Here is a 24,741-nt window from a genome sequence, read left to right as displayed (position 1 = left end):
TGCTGTGTTCATCCAGCTCTACACCTTGTTATCTCAGGTTTTCCAGCATCTGTAGTTCCTACTATCTCAAATATAATCTCTTGGCAGGTCCCAGAGACAGCTGTGAGAATTGTACTTGCTACACCCTGATTGGGTTAACATTTAATTCTAAATGAAAGAGTTATGAGAAAAAACAAATCAAATCTAAAGGAAGGAAAGGAACTTTCACTGGTATAGCACCATTCACAACCTCAGGACACTCCAAATTGATTTATACCAACAATGTATTTTTTGAAGTGTCGCTCCTTTGTATTTTAGGTAATGCAGGAACCATATTGTCTGTTAATTAGCTAATGATCAGTTAATTTGCTTTTGGGATGTTGGTTGAGGAACAAATATTGGTCATAACATGTCCTGACATGGGAAAGGTAGGTTACAGTTGGAACACACTGCTTACTTCAGTTAGTAATGTACAAATACTGTGGGACTCATTTGTCTTGCAATATCACCACTGATTCCATTTGCCTTCAGCAACAGTGCAGGAGAAGCAAAGATTCACCTTAGCAGTCTGCACTTCATGGACTTTTTCCATTCCCAATAAAGACATTGGTAGAAAATACCAGTTGGCCATTTTTTTTCTCCAGCAGCAATCAGCTGACTGGTCAACCTGTGATAATATTTTCCCCTTGCTGGCACTTTGACCCAGAAGCAGAAGTGAAAGTTGCGACTCAGCAACTTGTGCCAGATGATGTGCTATATCCCACAGGACTAGTACGTTGAGAATACAACATAACAAGTTCTGCTGAAAGTTCTTTACAGCACAGGGGCATACAAACTTTGAATGGATCTGCCGCACAGTTTCACTGTTGGAATCCTGCACAACCTGAAAGCACCAGGAAGAAGATTATTTTGTGACGAGCAGAATAGTAAAATATAAATGATCCACATAAAGACTTGCATATACTGAACCAGTTATAAATGCCATAAACAGCAAACGGCATATAGCACTTTCTACATAACATTCCAAGGAGTCATGAATATGCTTTTAATAAATCTGAAACAAAAAATTGAAGATATGCTGTGAAATTTTAGTTAAAGAAATGGGAAAATGCTTGTCTGGAGTTTCTCTCTCCATTATTTTGACAAAGACACGAACCGACATAAAATAAAACCTTAAACCATTTGTTAAATTAACGGGCAAACAAATGTGTTAGTGTTTGCTGTGATTTTCACACAACACAACTTCAATTCTCAAATTATCAAGTTACAGCAAAAGTTTCTGAACTCAGACTGTTGGGATAGACGGAACACTGAATCCAAACAATGGGGTAAATTCTCCATACAGGATTCAAAGGAAATATCAATGTTTCAACAATACACAATTTACAATATCTCGAACAGATCATGATCCATTGCAAACAGAGGATGTGGACATTAACTTAAAGGATTTATATGCTGTAAGACAGAGTGAGTCCTGTTGTGAAGGACATTGAAGGCTCCTTGGAAAAATGTCAGTTGGCACTCCTTTCGTTTCCCACCCACCTATTCCAGGAATTCATATCAAATTGTCAGCTAGATAACAAAACATCCACACTGTGTCTATTTGCTCGATTAATAGTTTGCCTTGCCATAACCGTTTGTCTCTAAACCTATTCTCAATCAGGGACACACAAATAGTACTATAATTCACAGAAAATCAATATTGGAAATGTACGAAGCACAAAAAATATAACCCAACTGAACAATACATTGTTTTTTATCTTGCATTTCTTTTCATCCATAAAATTGAGACACAGTCACATCTTGTCACATACAATTACCATGCTTGGTAGACTCCCATGATTTTCCATTCACTAAAAAACATCCCAATGTGTGCTTCTGGCAGGAAAAGACCATGTTAGAAGCACAGTTTTGGGAAATGAAGTAAAGTAAGTTTTGCCAAAGTACAACTGGGTAACGAATAACTATGGAACTAGAGTAGATTAAAGGGTATGAACCAAAATGTAATGTCAGTCGTGCTGAAAAAGCAGGAAAATGGCCAAGAAGAATCAGCAGCACATTTTACACTGTGCCCGTTTCTTTTCCATTGAAGTCAATGGAGAAATAATCCGACATGGTGTAAACAAACATTCAAAATAGGAGCAAAAGTAGATCATTCTGCCCCTTCAGCCTGCTATGCCATTCAACGTATAAAGATCATAGCTGGTATGTTTATGTTTTGTATTCCATATTCCCAGCTACCCAGTAACCCTAAGCCCCTGCCTTAGAAATACCTATCTACCACTATCTTAAAAATATTCCATGACACTGTCTCCACATTCTTCTGAAGATGTTGTTCACCACTATTCCTTGCTTTCACAAATTTCAGCCCAAATTGTGGGTTGTAAATATGCATGTTAGCAGGTGCAAATATTAAGTTACAAAATTTATTTGGAAATGAAATAATAGTTGAGCTATTTAAGATTCTGGTTCTATAAACATGACAATATAAACTTATTCTGTGATGGCCTTCCAATTAACTGAACATACCTTCCAGAAATGTAACAGAAGGTTCTTCGAATTTGATATGGCTTTTGTCACAATGCTTAAAGCTAACTGCATATAAATTTCCTTGAAATAAATAAGCATGCAGTGCTTATGTATCCCTGAATAAATAGATACCTTGCTTGGTGCAGAGAAGTTTTAGACAATTCTAATGTAGAACCATACAAAATACAAATAATTGTGGCTCACTGGTGTGTTTGTGTAAATAGAAACATGTATGATAATCAGACATTCAAGAATTTTAAGTTCTTCACTCATGGCTGTGCAATTTTCTGTTAAAGCTTTGGCCAGGGAAAGTAAAATAGCAACCACTTCGCACCAACAACTTTCAGAAAATAATCTGGCAAGCCAATTGTCTGTTTTACATTTATTTACAGCAGTTTTGCTTGAGAAATCACGCCACTTTCAGAGGTGCAAAGTGTACAATGATTTGTACATGACAGGAAGCCGAATTTTTGTCTTCAGTTGCAAAATGTGACTCGGCCTTTTCACATCTCAAATTGTCCAACTTCACAAGAGGTAGTATCAGAGTATAGACTGTGGCACATGTGAGGTATCAAACAGCACAGATCAGTTCAGATCTAGCCATGGCTGGTCATCCTTTCATTAGCCTTGCGATGATTAGGTCACCAAACCTGTGTCAGTAACACAGAGCAACATCACCCCTCATGAGTTTTGCATGATATGAACTACACTGACGTCAGAAGGCAAACAACATTCTTATGCTGACTCATATGACAGCATTTGGTAATATTCTGGGGACCCAGGTTTGAATCCCTCCATAACAGATGGTAGAATTTGAATTCAATTAAAAAAAAAGTAGAATTAAGCATCTAATGATGGCCATGAAACCACTGTCGGCAAAACCTATCTGGTTTACTAATGTTCTTAAGGGAGGGAAACTGCCATCCTTACTTGGTCTGGCCTACATGTGACTTCAGACCCGTAGCAATGTAGTTGACTTTTAACTGCCGTCTGGGCAATTAGGGACGGGCAATAAATGCTGGCCTAGCCAGCTACTCCCACATCCAGTAAATGAATAAAAAAAAACTGTCTCCTCTTAGCTTATTCCTGGTTGATTCACACTCACAGCAGCCAGGGGTACCAGGAAGGAGCATTCCCCAGAGATCCTCCTGCATCAGGTTGAGACCCACATGAACATCCTACTTGCAATGGGGCCCAGGCTACCTTGCAGTCTGGTTGGGGTCAGCAAGTTGGCCAGTGTATTGGGACAGCACCAAGAAACATGACAAGCACCTTAGGCGACCTGGATTTTGCACTATATGTATATATATGCTGCCTAGCCTTGCTGCATGCAGCATAGCTGGCCTCTTGTGTACACAATGCACGTGACACTACGCAGTGCCACAGGAGCAAGTATCTTGGGCCAAGTGAAACGATTTATGCTCACGTGAATGGAGAAAAGTGGTGAAGAAGACATGGGAGACACTTTCGAGTTATTGCCAAATACAGTACTTAGATGATCCTACGCTTCACCCTTTCCATCTTTGCCTTTCAGGAGCTGAAGGAACTGCTGAGGACTGAGGTGAGGTGTGGGCCCAAATGCCGAAGGACATCTGAGCTTGAGGAGACAACAATGGCCATCTCAAAAATGTCTGCCATGGAATGTGTGGTTGGAGGCCAGTTCTCCATCACTGGCGCACAAGGTCTCTTTCACAATTTGGCAGATGAGGTATATGTTTATCCTGTTTGCTAAATGCATGGGCCCCCAACAAAAATATCGCAGGCTGATGTGCATTTTACACAGGAGGTACAGAAGACATCAAAAAAGTAGCATGGTTTCAGGAATGCAGAGGAAAATGGATTTCTCTGGGGAAAAGAAATCTAGTTCAGCCTTTCACAAAACAAATGCTCCTCCTCAAGCAGATGAAAATTTGGCCAGTACGATAGTATTTCAATTTAGCCATCAGATTTAATTGTCAAATTAATCCAGTTTGCCGTTTTCTCTTTTCAGCTTTCAAATATGCATTCAGGAGATTTTAAATTTTTTTGTGCAGCAATTGCTGCATGTTTTTAACAAATGTAGCTCCTTTAGTAAACTTTTTTCCGAATCGAAGCGATATAGTCCACTTGTGCTTTATGACGACAAGCCATAGTCACATTTATTCCCAACACCAAGTCTGGCAATAATCCTGTTGTATAAATGGGGGACTGTTAGTGCCCCTGGCAGCAGAGAGACTCATCTCAAAGAAATGGTTTCATCCAGGCTGCAGACAAATATAAATCCCCACCAGTGCTGGTGCTGCCTGCTGAGGGGCATATTCTGTTCTGGCTGAATTCTCAGCTTGCAGGCCAGCAAGAAATTTCTGTTACTACTTTCTGTACCGACATGATCTTAGATATTAGAGAAGGGCCATAGCCAGTATGTAAAAAAAAATTGGAACACTACTTGATAGCAAATGTGACAGTGGAGGATTGCAGGAAAAGCAATTTAGGGCAACTTACATAGTCACATACTTGGAGATAAATCTGTAGGACATAAAGAACCAATTTAACCAGGCTCTCAAGTTAACAGAAGGGTAAGTTTATTAGTTACTAAACATGAGAAGGAACAGTAACACAAATATACACACAGAATAGAAATTAGAAGAGTTCAAAATAAAAAGAAAAAAGTTAAAAGTCTAGTCTTATCTTTTTGTTATCTTTGTAACATCTGGTCTTGATGGTTGGTGTATTCCTAGGTTTATTCTCATTACCCCTTCATACCATTCCCTGACTCTCATTTCCTATATTACTTTTTCCCCTCTCTCACCTTGTCTCTGCTCCTTGATTGACCCCGTCTTTCCACTTTTGATCCTTCACTGCCCTAGTTTAAACCACCAGCTCCCCCACCAAATTCCCTGGGTATGCAGTTTGCCAGAAAACTGACTTCATCGTGGTTCAGGTGTGGACAATGCCAGCACACACATTCCTGGTCTGGGTTCCAAATGCCCTCAAAAACAGAACCCATGTTTTCCACACCAGTTTTTGAGCTATGTGTTCATTCTTTTTAATTTTATGTACTTGACACCCATGTAGAAGCAGCTTGGGTAATAATCCAGAGATTATAACTTCAAGCTTCTGCTTTTCAATTTAGTGCCTAGCTTCTCATACTCCCTTTGAGGAACCTCTTAACTATTCTACCCATGTTGTTGGTGCCTCCATGGAACATGACCATTGGATCCTACCCCACCCACCGCAAGTTCCTTACAGGCCCTGAGCAGATGTCCCGAACCGTGGCACCAGGCAGACAGCACAACCATCAGGTGAGAACGATGTCAACCCTTACTGTATTATGACTACTATTAATACATTTCTGTTACTCCCCTCACTTGAATGGCTACCTGTCACATAGTCAGATTGCTCATCCAACCTGCAGCCCCGGTTTTTAGATAAACAGATTGAGAGACACTCAAGCCTATTGGGCAGTCACAGAGACTGCCACTCCTGCCTTCTAAGCTCCCTTACCTGCTTCGTTCACTATCGCACCCACCTCTCCCTGACCACTGACGCTCTCAGAAGCCTCTATCCTAAGTTGTGAGGCTGCCTCCTGGTAAAAAAAAGATTCCAGGTAACCATCCCCCTCCTTAATGCATCACAGTGCTGATAGTTCAGTTTCTAACTCAAGCTGTGAGCCAAAGCTGCCCACAATTTAAATACTCAGCGCAAATGTGTTTGGCCTGGATCACAGTGGCATCCAGGTGCTCCCACATACAGCAACCTTCACACATTACCTGTTGGGCCATCCTTAATGAGTTTTAATTATGTTATTCACTTACTTATGTTGCCTTTGACATATTTCATTAACTTTACCACCAATGCGTATACTGTACTATACTAAAGTCTTAGAAAGAAAATACCATGAACATTCACCAGAGACTCACCAAACAGCTAACTCCTTTTTCTGTAATAGGACAAAGGCCAATTCCAATCAACTTCTTGCTCTGTCTTTGGCTGTAGGCCATTTCCGGGATTTTTCTCTTCCCTGTTACTTTGAGCCAAGAGGGCTGGACACTTGCATTAAGGCCAACCATCTTTGGATGATGTACATTTGGGTCTCCTCTGGACAGAGACCCTGTTAACTCAGCAGCAGCCATGGTGACTTCACTCCAGGATATATATAAAATATATAATATATCATTATAGTTAGACACAAGCATTCCCTCACTCCCTCCCCTGCAAAGCAAATGGATATTGGGGAGGGGCAAACATGGTGCAACAAGGTTGTCTCAGGTTAAAATGAAAAAAATTTTGCTGTTGTGTGAGTAAGTTAAGAAAAGATATTTACCATTTAGGGAAATCAAAATTATCAAAGCTGTGTATGTTCCACAAATGTTTCCAAGGTTGGAGGATTTGACCTGTAGGGAGAGGCTACATAGGCTGGGGCTATTTTCCCTGGAGCTTCAGAGTCTGAGGGATGACCTTATAGAGATTTATAAAATTATGTGGAGCATGGACAGGATGAATAACCAAGGTCTTTTCCTTGGGATGGGGAAGTCCAAAAGTAGAGGGCATAGGTTTTAAGGTGAAAGGGGAAAGATTTAAAAGGGACCTAACGGGCAACTGTGTCATGCAGAGGGTGGTGTGTGTACGAAATGAGCTGCCAGACAATGTGGTGAAGGCTGGTACAATTACAACATTTAAAAGGCATTTGGATGGGTATATACGTAGCAAGTGTTTAGAGGGTTATGGGCCAAATGCTGGCAAATTGGACTGGATTTATTTAGGATAGCTGGTCAGCATGAACGAGTTGGACTGAAGGGTCTGTTTTCATGCTGTACATCTCTATGATTCTAATACACAAATGTCAATTGAACAGTGTAAAGTGGTTTGTGTGCATCACATTATATCCTCCCATCAAGCCAGCGAATGCACAAAGATGTTTGCATGAATCAGAGAAGCTTAGGTGGGACAGGGATAGCGATGATATTATCTTGTAGATTACATGCATATCTCAAACATCCTTCTAAACAGCCCTAATAAAACTTGGTCAATGATATCAGACTCTAAGATTGTAAAGCAGCCCATGCTATAATTTATTACTTCGTATGATTTCTCTCATCTGATCTCTGAGTTACTTTTCCTTAACAGGTAAAACACATTTATTGATACATTTGCCCTCCAGTATTAGGTTATAACAGTAATCCATGATAAACACTACCTAACATACATGAACAAGGAGATGATGCCCATGTTTCACTGTGTTAAACAGAAGGAGATTTAACAAATGACCTCTAAAATATTTGCTTAGGGTGGAGGGTTTTACAATTTCAATATCATTTGCATGGCGACAGAAGATGACAGATATCATCAAGCCAAAACCTCAGGCAATATATTCAAAATGAAGTTTCAAAACATTAGAAGACAATAGGTGTGGCTGTAATCAAGTTACTCTCAAATGCAAAAGTAATTAAGATCAAAACTGACCTTATATTGTGCAAAGTTTTATGCAGCTCAACCACAATATTTAAAGCCCATTTAATGGGCACAAAAACAGAGATAGACAGGAGCCCAGTTCAATCTGAAGAAGTTCTCATGCTGCCTTTCTCCTTCAATGTGGTTGATGACGGAGATTCAGAAGGTACTGTCAGAGAAGTTGTGGTAAAGAGCTGCAGTGCATCTTGTACAACATACTCTGGTGCATTAGCTTCAGTTTTTCTGATTATATAATCGTCTAATGATGTATATTTTTTAGCTATTCACTGTTCATACTCTTGATGTTAGGGCTGCAGTCTATTTGAATCGCTAAAAATGTGAAAGGTAGGTTAATGGCAGGTTGGATCCAAGTCTGGAATTTTGTCTTTTCTTTCCCCATTGTTTTATATTACTATTTCCAAAGGTAAATTCTTATAGGTAGAAAGTCCACACAAACTCTGACATACTATTGATATTTTGATAGGATCAGGTCATACCTGATAACATATGCTGAAGTAAGGTGGGAGGAGACTCAGATGGAGCTTAAAATCCAGCAGAGACGTGGTAGGCCAAATGGTTGGTCTTGGTGCTCAAAAATGTTTTGTTCTGGTTAAGGATTTTGTTTATAAAAATTACACTATTAGGCTTCATGATACAAGCAGCTAGCTAATCACTTGTACTGCTGTTTGGAAACCTTGCCTGACACCAGTATGAACTCAAGTTCTCAGTCTGGCATCAGTGTGGAGTAATCCCAAACCAGCATGGGATGGTCAGATGTGGGCTGATGTTCCATCCACCCTAGAACATTCTTCAATCTCAGCCCCAGTAGTGCATAGCCCATTGTGTGAAATGACCATTTGCATTCTTTTACCTATTCTTTCACTGCAATATGGTCTTTTTGACCCAAACCCATGTCAGTGTACTGGTAATGCACCATTCACATGCAGTTGATGCAAATGACAAAATTATAAGCATGGAAATCATATGACTATGAAAGACTCTCAATACCTAACTGCAACGTTTGAATAAATTTATGGACAATTCCTAGGTTATATGTCACGTCCTCGATTAGTGTAAGTTTGTACACAAAAACACTGATCTAAAAGCTCCTGTCAGCACTTTGGATCAGACTATGCTTGTTTTATCATTCATAGGTTTTGGAAATCTCAATTTATTGTCCATTTCTCATGGCCCTTGGGATTGTGATGGTGATCCTCCTTCTTAAACAACAGCAATCCATGTTGTGAAGGTACATCCATAGCGCTGTTAAGAAAGCAATTCCGTGACTCTGACTCAGCAAAACTGAAGGAGTAGCAATATAGGTGAGGCAGTATTTGCTGATACTGATGAATGCAGGCAACTTCACATGCACACTCTTTGGTTCCAAGCACTAACACCATCACGTAGACTTTACACGTGACGTCATGGGCAAATATATTACTGCATATGTGCAAGGAAGTAAGTGTAATTTTGAAGTGGAGAGAAGGATGCTGGACATGGGACAGGGATGGTGGGACATTCCTGGAATGAGAAGGGAAGGATAGCCCAAGAGCCAAGGACTGGGAGGTACAGGGGAGGTATGCCAACAAGGAAGGCCCAGGAGCTTGGAGGCCGTCCTCCCTCTGTCAACCTTCCACGCTCTCCCTGGCTCCTGAGCCCTCCTTGTCATCCCCAGCTTACCCCGCCAACCCCAAACCAGTCTATCAATGATGTGCCTGTGTGACAGCTGCACTTGGCCTTTCAGTCAGTAGAGATCATAGGATTGGGAAGAAAGGAGCTACAGTGAGTTGCTGCAGTGCACTTTATACTGGTACATGTAGAAGCCACAATGTGCCACTAGTGAAGAAAGTGAATCCTGAAGATAAGCATTGAAGTGCATTTTTAACCAAGTTGTTTCAGCAGTGCTATAACAGTAGCACTTATTGGACTATGTGGAACTGCTTTTCCAAAAACATACTGTATTCATACAATTAATAAAAGTACATTACATGACAAAGTACAAAACAAATCAGTTTGTTTTTAGTATGGTTTGTCACTGACTACATTGGTATTTATGGTTACTGTTTGGAAAGGTAATTACATGTCAACGCTGTTCTCCTGTTTTCATACCCTCAGTGTCCTATGGCAGGAAGGCCTGAGATGGGGCATTTGGATCTTTGTGGAGCTGCTCCAAGCTTTAATGTTTCTCTCAATAAGTAGTCGTGAACCTTAGAATGTGCCAAACTGAGTTATGCCCTGTCCACAGAAAACAGGATAGATGAAATCCCGATAAATCATCACCCTGGTCTGCTCGCAATCATCAAAGTGATGAGAGGTCTTACTGAGTGTATCAAGTTACACTTATTCAGCAGTAAACTGCTAACTAATGCCAATTTTCCTAGAGTTCCTCTGTGCCACACAGTCAAATGTTGCCTTGATGTCAAGAGTAGTCACTCTCATTTCATTGCTGGAATTCAGCTCTTTTGTCGATGTTTGTCTACAATTGGCTGGCGGGACTCCTTCTGCATAGCAATGCTTCTGTGATTCTATTTGGACCAGGCTTACAATGTGGTCTGAAGCCAAGTGGCCATTGTGGAACTCAAACTGAGCACCAATGACAAGGTCATTATTGAGTGCCACTTGATAGTACATGGTAGTGCAGATGACATCTTCCATTGCTTTGCTGATAACTGAGAGAAAACGGATAGGGTTGTAGTTAGCTTGATTTGATTTGCCCTGATTTTTGTGGATAGGACATCTGAGGCAATTTTTCACATTATTGGGAGGATGCTAATGTTGTAGCTGCACTGAAACAGGTTGGCTTGGGACATGGCTAGTTCTGGAACACAAGTATTTAGCACAAGAGTTGGGTTACTGTAAGTCCCCATTGTTTTTGCTGTATCCGCTGCACACAGCCATAGTTTGATATCAGGCGGAATGAACTAAATTGGCTAAAGATTGGACTCCACCAATGAGAACGGGATTTTAATGGAATCTTCACTGGGTAGCTCTTTAAATATCCATTACCATTCACAATTGGATATGGTAAGAATGCAGATCATTTTTATCTGTCCACCGTACTGTTTCCTTCTCTTTCCAGAAGAAATGTCTTGGACCCCCGACTTGCCCCACCTTGATAGCTGCCTCTCTTTAAGGAAGCCTTTCAGCACCTTTGGCAAATTCATCATGAAGTTTTGCGAATACTGTCCATTGTCACAGTTGACATGAACATGACAATTAACGTGACAGCCAGACCTCAAATACTGTGCCTTTGAATCATTTCAGGAAGCTGAGAAGCACCTGTGCTACATTAACCAGGGAGTTGTCGAGTAGTACACTATCAAAGTGGCTGACAATTTCTGACAAGCAACTTTTTCCAAAAACTGTGGAGGCATCTGGCAATGTTTGAAAATCCAGTCTTTGTTTCCTCTGTTGTTTGTTGTAATATTTTTGTCATTGACATTCCACCATTGTCATAACCCATTCCACAGCCAATTGCGCAAATAGGAGGCATTGGCAACTAAAAATTGCACATTAGTGGTTAAGACCATAAAAAAAAGCAACACGAGTAAGCTGTTTGGCCCCGCCATTCAATAGGATCATGGCTGATCTGACATTCCTCATACCCACTTTCCTGCCCATTCCCATAACCATTTGATTCCGCTACTGATCAAATATACACAAGGACTCGGCCCCCACAGCTCTCCGTGGCAAGGAGTTGCAAAGACTCTCAACTCAGAGAAGATATTAATCCTCATCTCAGACTTAAATTGGCACCCCCTTATTCTGAGACTATGTCCTCTGGTCCTAAACTCTCCTATGGATGGAAACATCCTCTCATCATTTACCCTGTCAAGCCTCTTAAGAATCCTTTACGTTTCACTGAGATCACCTCTAATTCTTCTAAACTCCAGTGAGTAGAGTCCCAACCTGAGTAGCCTTTTCGCATAAGACAATCCCTCTATCCCAGGGATCATCCTATTGAACCTTCTCTAAACTGCCTCCAATGAAATTATACCTTTCGCCAAATAAGGGGCCTAGAACTGCTCACAGAACTCCAGATGTGTCTCACCAGCACCTTGTACAGGGTTGTAATGAGACTTCCCTACTCTTATAATCCAACCCCATGAAATAAGGGCCAACATTCCATTAGCCTTCCTGATTACCTGCTGCACCCGTGTGCTAGCTTTCTGTGTTTCATGTACCAGCGCTGTCAAATCCCCTTGTGTTGCAGCTGTCTGCATATTTTTCCCCATTTAAATATTATTCTGTTCTTTTGTTCTCCCTTCCAAAATAATTATAGAAACATAGGAATAGGAGTAGGCCATTCAGCCCCTCAAGCCTGCTCTGCCATTCAATAGGATTCTGGCTGATCTTTGGTCCAACTCCATGTGCCTGACCTGGGCCCATATGCTTTGATATCCCTGTTTAATAAAAATTTCTATCTCAGATTTGTATTTAACAATTGAATTAGCATCAATTGCCGTTTAAGGAAGAGAGTTCCAAACCTCCACTACTCTTTGCATGTAGGACTTGTTTCTACCATCTCTCCTGAATGGCCTGGCCCTAATTCTTCAACCAGTGGAAATAGTTTATCTTTATCTACCCTGTCTTTCCCTATTAATATCCTGATAACCGTGATTAGATCACCCCTTAACCTTCTATTTTTTGGAGAATAAAGGCCTAATTTGTCTATGTCTCCTCATTACATAATCTTGGAAGTGCAGGCATCGTCCTTGTAAACCTGCATTGAGCTTTCTTCAGGGCCACAACATCCCTCCTAAGGTGCAGTGCACAGATCTGCTCACAGAACGCTAAATGTGGTCTAACCAGGGTTTTGTATAACTGCAGCATAACTGTGCATCCCTTTAGACACAAGGCCAGCATTCTATCAGCCTTTTTGACTATTATCTGCACCTTTTCATAGCATTTTAAAGAGATATGCATCTGAACCCCTAAATATCATTGGACATTTGCTGTATTTAACATTGTGACTCATAAAATATATCTTGATCTATTATTTTTGTCTCAAATAGATAACCTCACACTGACTTATACTAAAATACATCTGCCACAACTTCTCCCATTCACCTAATGTATCAACATCCTGTTGTAATTTTATGCTGTTAACGCTGTCTACAATGCTACCTAATTTTGGATCATCAGCAAATTTAGATATTTGACTTTTTATGCCATTATCCAAATCGGTAATGAATACCGTGAGTAATTGAGGCCCAACACAGATCCCTGCTGGATTCCACGAGTCACCTCCCGACAATTTGAGGTACTTATCCTTATTCCAACTGTTTCCTGCCACTCAACTAATTTCCTATACACATCAGTAATTTGGACTCAATTCCATTAGCTTCCACCTCAGCTAGTGGTCTTTTGTTTGGGACTTTATCAAAAGACTTCCATATAAATAGCATTCATTGGCTAGCTTCTGCCCAACACCTTTGTCACCTCCTCAAAAAACTCTGAGGTTTGTCAGACAAATGCAAGACAAGCAATCAAGGCTCAACAGGGAGCAACTTCATACTTTCTCACATTATACTCTATTTGCCAACTTTTTGCCTAAATACCACCTACCTATCAATATTTCTCTATCAACTGTTTGTATCCATCTCAAAACTTGCCTTTCTACCTACTTTTGTGTCTTCTGCAAATTTAGCTACAGTACATTCACTTTCTTTCTCCAAGTAATTAATAGAGATTGTAAACAGTTGTAGTCCCAGCACTGTTCCCTGTGGAACCCCAGTGGTTGCAGGTTGCCACCGTTTCCTGCCCATGTGCTAATTCTCTATCCATGCCAACATACTATCTCCAAAATCCTACCTCATGACTTAATGTTTTGTGAAGCACCTGGTTGAATGGAAGTCCAAATACAACACATCTACTGGTTTTCCCTCTACCTACTCTGGTTGAGACTTCCTCTGAAAATTCTAATAAATTAGTGAAGCACATTTGCTGACTCTACTTGACTAGATTATGATTTTTCTAAACATTCTGCTATTATTTCCTTAATAATGGATTCCAATACCTTTCCCAAAATAGATGACAGGCTAATCGGCCAACAGTAACCTGCTTTTTGCCTCCCTCTCTTTTTAATAGGGCTATCACAATAGCAGTTTTTCTCATCTGCTGTTACTTCTCCAGTATCCAATGATTTTTGGATTGATTCGCCCTGTAGTTGTACTTGGGGTAGTGGGATTGGTTCATTCAGACCCTGTTATGTGTCTTTCCCACCTTCACTGTCTGACACCAAGAATGTGACACAAGAAGAATGATGTTGTACCAAAGTGCCCAGGTACACCCACATGCCAGGATGTTGTGATTAAATTTACTCATTGCCAATCTTACTCTACAGCCAATTAATATATTTATCTTCTGATGTCACCACTCTCCAGTCAGGTTTGGGTGTGGTATTTTACTTGACACACACATCAATTTGCCAGATCCTGGTCCTCAAAACAATGCTGGCAATAAATTAATTAACACAACAAGGACCATTTCTCTTCAAGCTTTAAACTCACCTCTTCCCAGTGTAGAATCTGTCTAACTGCCAATGGTGAGGGTTTGTACGATTGTCTTTGTAGAACTTTCTCAGACAGTACCATTGCTTGCAAGTGTGTCACTTAAATGTCTAAGTCATTGTTAACCAACACAAACCAAAGTGGAGCTATTGAGGCATGTATTTGAGCAGCCACTTGTCATCAATGGACAGGGCAAATTCTGAGCTACAGTTGTTCCCATTTCAGCTTTCCTCAACTGTTGCTGGTGTTAGTTCCCTGTTGTGTAACCTGCAGTATTCTTTTGAAAATAATTGGGGGAGTCAGTTGTTACAAGTTAGCACTTTTGACATGAGTCTTTGCATGATGGAGACAGTAGTGGGGTGAGTCAGTTGGGAAGGGAGAGTGAGGCAAAATGACATTTCTCAGATGCTCAGGATATCAGAAAAATATTATTTCTATGGCATGGAAGTATCTGGGTGTCCCTCTACATGGATCACAAAAAGATGATTTGGGAGACAAATGGATTGTTGGTCTTTGTTACTTCAACATTCCATTCCCTTTGCAACAAAGTATTAGTACAGCGCATCATTGAGACCGCATCTAGAGGACTGGCTATGCATTTGGTCTCCTAGTAGTTCAGAGTAGGGGTTTACTGAGAAAGATCAAACAAGTTGGGCTTATCCTCATTGAAGATTGGCAGACTGAGAGGTGATCTTATTTGAAAATATCCAATTCTAAGACAGCATCACAGATGCTGGAGATTTGGAAATTGTGGGTGTTGAGTGAATGTTTCTCCAGTGGGAGTTTAAAAGTGAGGGATTTCCCATTTAAGATGGACACAGGAAGGAATTTCCTTTCTCTGGGGGGCAAAAATTAGTCTTTGGAATTCTCTTCCACAGAAAGCTGCTAAGGCTGGATCGCTGAACATATTCAAGGCTGGGTTAGGTTTTTGCTCAGTGAGGGAGTCAAAGGTTATGCAGAAAGTAGAATTAACTCCACAATCACATCAGCCATAATCTTACTGAATGATACTGCAGGCTCAGTGGGCCAAATGGCCTACTTATGCTCCTATTTCTTTTGATCTTATGTTTACTGGAATGTAATCAAAAGTAACAATGACATATATTGAGAGATAACATAAAAGAGGACCTTTTTGTAAAAAAAAGGGTGCCCCAGACAGGTGAAGGCATAGCTGGCAATGATGGAGGGATGAAAATCAAGGATGTGCAAGAGGCCAGAATTGGAAGAGTATCAATATCTTGAAGAGTTATAGAGCTGAAGGAGTTTACAGAAACAGCAATGGGTGAACCCATAGAAGGATTTGAAAACAAGTGTGAGATTTTTAAAATCAAGGCATTGCTAGACTGCAAATCAATATAGATCAGCACACAAAGGGATGTGAATGAACCGGGCTTGCTGCGAGTTAAGGGAGAGGCAGCAGAGGTTTTGAATAAGCTCAAGTTTACAAGGGTGGAAGATGGGAGGCTGACTATGATATCATTCTGTAGAAGAAGCTCAAAATAAAATGTATAAGTCCTTAGTTAAGTGTATTTAAATGATTTGTTTATATACCGATGATTCATTTTCATTGTTTAATGATTAGCAGAATATACGATTACAGAAATGATTGTTTTGAAACTTTCATACTTGCTGAGTCACTAACTCCCCAATGATTTAGGCCAATTGTTTACCTGGTTTTGATCATGCTCTATTCAGGTGCAAATTATTCCTGCTTTTACCATTATTTGGTAGCAATATATGGTCTTAATATCCAGCAGTGTTTCTCTTGTGTACAATATCTGCTTTAAATATCAAGAAAAATCAAAACATACTTTATATTAGAATCCATAAATGAAAGGCACTGTATTAAAGTAGGATTTCCACACTGCCAAACAATACTCATTTGTGCTGCTAATGCTGAACATACCAGTGTCACGAGCTTAAGTGACCTCTTGGCTATACAACAATAGCAACATGATGTGTCAGTGTACGGTGCAGCAACTGACAAAGTCGGTTTTTTTCACCACCAGGATCAAAAGTTTACTGTTTACTGTGACTGACCTTTTACAAAAAGGACGAGTACAAGAAATGCGTCCAGGTCTTCCAATGAACGGTTATTGAAGCTGCCACAAATGTATTTTAAAACTCAAAGGAACGAACTGATGTTGGGCTGATTTTGTTTCAGGCGAGCCTCTGGGGAAAACAGATTCATTTAAAGAAAGAAAGACTTGCATTTATATAGCATCTTCCCAACAACAGGAAGTCTCAAAGTACTTCATCGCCTACGAAGTAATGTCTTTTGAAATGTACTCACTGGTGCAAAATAGAAAAAGCAGCAGCCACAATGCACATAATAGCCATGATGTGGAGATGTTGGACTGGGGTGGACAAAGTCAAGTCAAAAGGGTTTTCACCTGACAAAACAGCAGTGCTTTGAAAGCTTGTAATTTTAAATAAATCTATTGGGACTATACCTGGTGTCATGTGACTTTTGACAATGCACATAGTGAGCACCTACCAAATTGCAATGTGATTTTGAGCAGGTAAACTTTTTTTTTATATTGATTCAGGGACAAACATTGACAAGAAATAGCTGCCTAGCTCTTCTTCAACTTTGGTTTAAGATTTCAACCGTTTCAGCATATTATCAGTCCAGCACTACTCCCATCAGTATTGCACTGGAGTATCTGCTTTGATATGTGCTCAAGTCCTGAAGCAGAACCTAAACCAGTAACCTTCTGACTATCAACTAAGCCACATTTGATACATTATTCTGAACCTTTAGTCCTTGTCTTCACATTGCCTTGTGAAACATCATGCACCAAATGCTAATCCACTTCCACATTTCATCCTCTTACTTTGACATTATAAAGACATTGCCACTGCACTTCTTTTCCAGCAGTTAAAGTGAAATATTTGCAATAAACAATTTTGAAGGAGGATTCATGCAAGAAGGAATAAGAATTCAATTTGCGCAATCTGATTTAGAGGCTTTTGCTCCATAGGATTAGGTTTGGACATTGAGTTTATATTCCAAATTGACAATAATGAGAATTGCAAACTGCAGGAGCAATATTTGAAAATGGATTACTAAACTTTAAATCTTTCATACCATTTTAAACATCACAAACCTAATTTGACTGATTACATTTCATTGTTGCTCCCTTTGATTTGGGATGGAAGAGGGTGGGTGATGGTGGAAAGGGAACAATAAGCAAACAGATCCCTTTTGATTTCATCTGTAAATATTGCAATACAAATGTCCCTAACATCAAAGGAGTATTTATATTCCTGTTTGATTCGCCAGGGGATGCAGAATTTAATTAAGTCATTCCCTACTTTCAAAACTAAGTAAAATTCCCCTAGTAACAAAAAAAGAGAATTAATTTAACATTTCTCTTGTTCTTCCTTTTTTTGCTTACCAGTGAAAATACCAGTTGATTAGTTCATATTTACTTCCCCAAAAAGTAATGGATTTCAGTGGTTCACAGTTAAACTGCGTGTATTAAACAACAAATTACTACTAACTAGCTTTCCGATCTTGTGAAAATTGGATAATGGATCATGATGTTAAAGTGGGAGAGTGAAACTTCACACAGTCTTGTCAATAAGCAGTTTAATTCCATAGGTATATTGAGGGATAGGATTTTTTTAAACTGTGACCACTTCAAGGAACTGGATTTGGTCAAGCTAAGACATTTATGCAAAGTTTGGTCATTTAAAATATGTTAAACTGATTTTTACAGGAAAGTAGAAGACAGAACTCCCACTCCTCCCTCTATTAATACACCCTTTAGATCACAGGCTTTTTTTTGAAAAAGTTATCTTTAGCAACTGGCTGTATTTTAGAGGTGGTTTCCTTATAAGGTTTCTATTTTCTCGATTACTGAGGGAGACATAAACTACGTCTGTTATAACAGAGATCACAGTACATCTGAATGACTTGGAATAAGCTAACCAGATGTTCCAGTTTAACACAGGATAGTTCCAATATTGTTGATACGATCCTGGTTATAGTTTTCTATGGTCAATTTATTGTCTCAATTTCACTGCAGCTTTTTAATGCTATTAAGAATTGCTTTTCTGAAACAAAGTAAATTTATCCCAATTGATTCACCCCTTCCACTCATTACCCTATTTCTTTGGACCCCTGGTAGTTCATTGGCGTTTGTTATGAAACCTCCTCCTTTGTGATGAATTGCTTAGGAGACCTATTGTTTAAATAAGGACTGGAGTCACAAAACAAAAGCTTTTTCATTACAACGATACCACGTGCAGTTTGGTGGGGTGGTGCATTTTATATTTACAACATTGCCTCATGTCAGTAAAGGGTCAACAAGAACATTTTTTTCTAAATGGTATGTTTCCTTTAAAACTGCACGCCCCTTCCCTCGACCCTAAATCTCCTTTCAGTTCCTGGTTTTTGCAATAGTCTTTCCTGGATTTAAATATCTGAAATCTAGCCGAACAATATTATGAACTTTATCTCACTATGATAAGGAATGATGTTTTAAACTGTTTATTACTGCTCACTGTTTTAAGAGAGAACTTGCTGACTTCCATTGGAAACACTACTGCATGCTGAAGAAAACAGCACTGGCTCACGTTATGTTTCCACTTCTCTTTCACAACAAAACCAATCGGAAAGTATAATGTCAAGTGCAATTAATGCAAGCAAACAATCCACCTTTTCTTCTGTTAATAAATGTTTCTGTGGCACTCTACGTTCCTGCCTTTCCACACCCAGCCCCATGGCTCTTCATCAGGCTGTTTAACTTGTCCAAACAAGACAGAAATTTAGAAACGTAATCCGCCCATTCCCGCATAGTGAAACCAAGCAACCACTTCAGTATGCAAATGAGGTGGATGAGGCGGCAAAGCCAATAAACTGTACAATTGTACAAGGGCATTAGTCAATTGAGCCACATAAATAACTACAGTTTAGTCAGGTGGTGGGGGAGAGAAAAACTTGCTGCACACCAGCAAATCCTTCTTACCACTAAAATTCAATTATAGAGTCTAAACAAAAACAAAACATCAATCATATCTTCCTTAAGCATGGCTGGTCGTCTGGCTTGCGATGCAGATTGATGCCAACAGTATGGGTTCAATTCCCACACCAGCTGAGGTTACCATGAAGGATTCTCCTTCTCAACCTCTCTCCTCACACAAGGTATGGTGAGCCTCAGGTTAAACCACCACTCTCTAATAGAGAGCAGCCCTATGGTCTGGTAAGTCTCTGTCCAACTTTATCTTTAATGTACCAAATATAATACATAATAAAGAACTTGATAATGCAGTCAATTCCATACAAGTTCACCGACAATCAGCACACAGGATAAAAAAAGCACACTCCAAAGAGAAGTCTCTTATTTGAAACGTGGTTATTTTCAGGAGCTTCCTTGCATTCTGAAGGAACTGAATAATTACTTTGTGTCAGTCTTCACGGTGGAAGACACGAGTAATATCCCAAAAATTCAAGAGAGTCAGGGGGCAGAGCTGAGTATGGTGGCCATCACCAAGGAAAAGGTGCTAGCGAAACTAATTGGCCTGAAGGTGGACAAATCACCTGGACCAGATGTTCTAAAGGAGATATTTGTAGAGATAGTGGAAGCGTTAATGGTGATCTTTCAGGAATCACTAGAGTCAAGGAGGGTCCCAGAGGACTGGAAAATGGTTAATGTGACACCCCTGTTTAAAAAGGGAGTAAGGCAAAAGATGGAAAATTATAGGCTGATTAGCCTAACCTCAGTTGTGGGTAAGATTTTGGAGTCCATTGTAAAGGATGAGATTGCTGAATATTTGCAAGTGTATAGTAAAATAGGGCAAAGTCAGCATGGTTTCATCAAGGGGAGGTCATGCCTGACAAATCTGCTAGAATTCTTTGATGAAGTAACGAGCAGGTTAGACCAAGAAGAGCCAATGAATGTTATCTACCTGGGCTTCAAGAAGGCTTTTGATAAGGTGCGACACATGAGGATGCTGAGTAAGATAAGAGCCCATGGTGTTAGAGGCAAGTTGCTAGCGTGGATAGAAGGTTGGCTGTCTGGCAGAAAGCAGAGAGTGGGGATAAAAGGGTCTTTCTCAGGATGGCAGCTGGTGACAAGTGGTGTTCCACAAGGGTCAGTGCTGGGACCACAACTTTTCACTTTGTACATTAATGATCTCGATGAAGGAACTGTAGGCATTCTGGCTAAGTTTGCAGACGATACAAAGATAGGTGGAGGGACAGGTAGTATTGAGGAGGTGGCGAGGCTGCAGAAGGACTTCCCCAGGTTAGCAGAGTGGGCAAAGTGGCAGATGGAGTACAAGGTGGGAAAGTGAGAGGTCATGCACTTTGGTAAGAAGAATAAAAGCATGGACTATTTTCTAAATGGGGAGAAAAATTCAGAAGTCTGAAGTGCAAAAAGGCTTGGGAGTTCTAGTCTAGGATTCTCTCAAGGTAAACTTGCAGGTTGAGTCAGTTGTCAGGAAGGCAAATACAATGTTGGCATTTATTTTGAGAGGGATGTACTACTGAGGCTTTAAAAGGCTCTGGTCAGGCCACGTTTGGAGCATTGCGTGCAGTTTTGGGCCCCATATCTCAGGAAGGATGTACTGGTCCTGGAGCGGGTTCAGAGGAGGTTCACAAGAACGGTCCCAGGAATGGAAGGCTTAACACATGAGGAACGTTTGAGGACTCTGGAACTATACTCATTGGAGTTTAGACGGAGGGATCTAATTGAAACTTACAGAATACTGAATGGCCTGGACAAAGTGGATGTTGGGAAGATGCTTCCACTGGTACGACAGTCTAGAATCCGAGGGCACAGCCTTAGAGTAAAGGGAAGCCCTTTTAGAATGGAGATAAGAAGAAACTACATCAGCCAAAGAGTGGTGAATCTATGGAATTCACTGCCACAGAAGGCTGGGGAGGCCAGGTCATTGAGTACATTTAAAACTGAGATAGATAGGTTCTTGATTATCAAGGGTTATGGGGAGAAAGCAGGAGAATGGGGTTGAGGAACTTATCAGCCATGATTGAATGGCGGAGCAGACTCAGTGGGCCGAATGGCCTAATTTCTGCTCCTATGTCTTATGATCTTATGTTCTTATGTTCTTATTATTCTAATTGAATAATCAATCATCTTTGAACAGTGAAGTGACACTTGTGAAACTTATCAGTTAACATAAAATGAAAGCAAATGTGATATTTCGTGAAAGTCTTTGTAGAAACAAGAACATTTTCTGATAAATAATTTCTCAGCCTAAACTATAGTTTCACCTTCAATTCTCCGAGATCAAATCTCACTTGGTGAAGTATTTACCAAAAGTGCACATCGTACAAAATTGGCCTAATTTCCCTTCAATAACAATAAGACTTGAGAAATTTTGTCAAATTATAAAACATGATTCTATGATTCGTATAACTCATTAAGTCATATGGATCATACAGATTAATGAAAGTCTATTAAGGTCCAGGAATCTCTTGTCCAAACTAACAGTTTTTTCAACAAGTTCAATAACATTTACAGGAAGGCAAAACAATTGAAATACTGTTTTGCAAAGAAACAACCCATTTAACAAAGGAATTTATGCTGAGATAAATTAACATGCTATTAGGGATATCAATTCTAACTTTTGCCAAATTCAGTTACTGATCCAGGGAATGATAGGTTCCCAGCTTTTATTACCCATTGCTTAAACTGATCTCTCCTAATTCTAACTTTTCTCACCACCAGGTACAGGAACTCATGGACTTCTTTGTCACTTAGAAAAGGATTATCAGTTCAGCTGCCTTTCGCTGCTTCCCCCTTTTCCCTTACCCGCCAAACCAAAACTCCTTACTATCTGCTCCTATGTCTTATGTCCCATCTTCTGAGTAGAGAGGATTTGCAGTGGTAGTGCAGGTTATGAAACAGACAGCTGAGGGGCGGGATTACAAGCAGAGAAAAGATATTAATGATTTTACTCTAATAAATGCAGACAAATTCACAAAGCTGTCAACTACATACTCTGCTGCCACAGAAATACACACATATTCAATTTGATTTACTGAGAATAGCAGCTGTAACTGAACAAGAGTAGATCTAGATTTACTAAATTTTCTTATTTGTCCATATATTTTCAAAATAGTTGTTTCTGTGGATGACTGAAACAAATTATAACCAAGTGCAAACAAACACTGAAATGAATACATTTATGACGAAATTATACAACAAAATGCAAGACAAAGTGACGTTCTAAATCTATGCAGACTTTTTCCATTAGTCACTTAAGTAAAAACAGCCAGCTGTAGAGTAGAATATTAGGCAGCTTTACATGTGGTATCCTGTCAGCCATCCTTTCCCACCCAAAAAATCTCTGGGGACTGCTCTTGAGCCAACTCCCTCAGACAATACCCTCCCTTATCGGAGCAGACTGCTGTCTGGTTTCCTGTCTCAAACCCATACTTCTGCTTGGGACAAGAACACAACTCCATACTAGAGGGCTAACATTTCTACATTATAAAATCGGGTTGCATAATGTGTGCTTCTGTTTGATTACAAATGTGGTTGGAGGTTACAGATTCTAACATTTTCATCAGTAGGTCATTAAATAATACCACAAATAAAACTTAGTCAACAATATTTTACACAATTCTTGTTTGATGTGTATATTCTTTTGCCAAAACAATTTACTTCCAATTCTGATGGATTATATGGCTTTCAAATCAGCATGCTGACCTCTGTTGGAATACTCAGTTCAAATCAAGTCAAGATGATTGAATGAAATTTGATAATTTTAATATTACATAATTGCCTGATTAAAAACTGAAACATTGACCTTCTGAACTACCAGTGACACTTGTTACTATTCTATCATTAACTATTTCAAAATGAATTCTACACAACAACAGAAAAAAAAGCTTGAATCTTTTTTTTAAATCCACTGCCTGATGTACGCAACCCCATTAGTGAAATAAGAGATATTTCCTAGTTTTATTAAAATAATGTATGAAGTTGTGGGAAGTACACAAATTGTAAATACAGGCAAATGCTTACATTACAGGCCACCTTACGTGTAAGTGGTGATTAAACATTAAATATTGAAAATATTCTGTAATTTCACCACCATCTGAGAAAGAGAAAAATTAAACAGTAATATTTCAGTGAGGGACACTTCATCAGATCTTAAAGAACTACCATAGACTGTGTTATACAAGCTAATCTTTGAAGGCTCTAAAAAAAGCTACAAAAGAAAAGGACTCAACTTATACATTTGAGTATACTCCAATGTGGGTACAGGTGATTTCAGAATGACAATGTTAAAATAAAAACCAAAACACCGGTAACTCAACTCAAACCTGTGTGACATTTTTTGAATGAATTAATTTGACAATTTTACCATTATCCACATTGAAAACATTTTAAAACCCATCCAATTCATTATCTTTGATATCAAACACAGTTCATCAAAATCATTTAAATCATCTTGGCTGTGGCATCATCTGGATCAGATGTGGTGCCTTCAGTTTCAGAAAAATCCTCCACAGCAAAACATCTTCCACTTCACTGAATTTTGTATTCTATATTTTTGAATTGTCTGATTTCTGTATTAACAGCATCCTTTGATTTGCTGATTAAAACCAACACAAAACATCAAATGGGGCAGCATGCATATGTCCATGCTTTGTGAAAATATGTTTTCTACCAATTTGGTGTGAATGGGATGTTTGAATAGCTTGTGGAGTCATATATCCAAAGATTGAACAATGGACATAAGACCCATGGTATAAATGCAGTTTGGGTGCTATTCCTTAAGAGGCACCTCTTAGACAGCATCTATACCTGTCCCGTACTGTGATCTTTGCACAGGCTACCAGAAAGCCTATTCCACACATTATCGATCTACAACTTCACTCAATTTTCATCCATCCAAACTGTTATCGTGGATATGCGGAAATGGAACTTGATTTTTGGCATGGTTTTATGTTTGTAACTTAGCATAGATTTTAATTACATTCGATTGGTGATGAATCTTGTCTTCAGATGTCCTGTTGTTTTCACTGGAATGGTTTTTGAATCTTTTCAAAATTCAGTTGCTCAGCATTTCCAAATTAATGGACATATCATTCATATTACCATGATATAATATAATGGTGTTACTTGTATGTTTGACTGATAATTGCTGAAAACTGTTAATTGTGGAAGAGGTCTTTTGGTAGGTTCTGAGCACTCTTGGGCTTTTGCTGCAACACTAGACATTCTGTTTCATAAAGCAGCTGCACAAAGTAATTCCGAATCAGAGATAGTAGGAACTGCAGATGCTGGAGAATCCGAGACAACAAGGT

General features: G+C 39.5%; 1 protein-coding gene across 6 annotated transcripts in view; it reads right to left on the bottom strand.

Moving 5' to 3' along the window:
- Nucleotides 1-24,741, bottom strand: part of LOC109918263 (Krueppel-like factor 3) — a 74,510-nt gene that overhangs the window by 33,696 nt on the left and 16,073 nt on the right. For 2 of the 6 annotated variants that reach the window (XM_048597731.1, XM_048597741.1), the window contains one exon: nt 16,491-16,622. The exons of 3 other annotated variants lie outside the window; for them this stretch is intronic. The gene's annotated coding sequence lies outside the window, so the exon portion shown is untranslated. Of the gene's footprint in view, nt 1-6,407; nt 6,582-16,490; nt 16,623-24,741 lie in introns of those variants that run through there. One more of the 6 variants, XM_048597747.1, reaches the window with a different exon arrangement.

This window comes from Rhincodon typus, chromosome 1 (genome assembly GCF_021869965.1).
Source record: "Rhincodon typus isolate 14 chromosome 1, sRhiTyp1.1, whole genome shotgun sequence".
Lineage (NCBI taxonomy): Eukaryota > Metazoa > Chordata > Chondrichthyes > Orectolobiformes > Rhincodontidae > Rhincodon > Rhincodon typus.
Note: the sequence above shows the minus strand (reverse complement) of the source record. Positions and strands in the feature narration are given on the sequence as shown.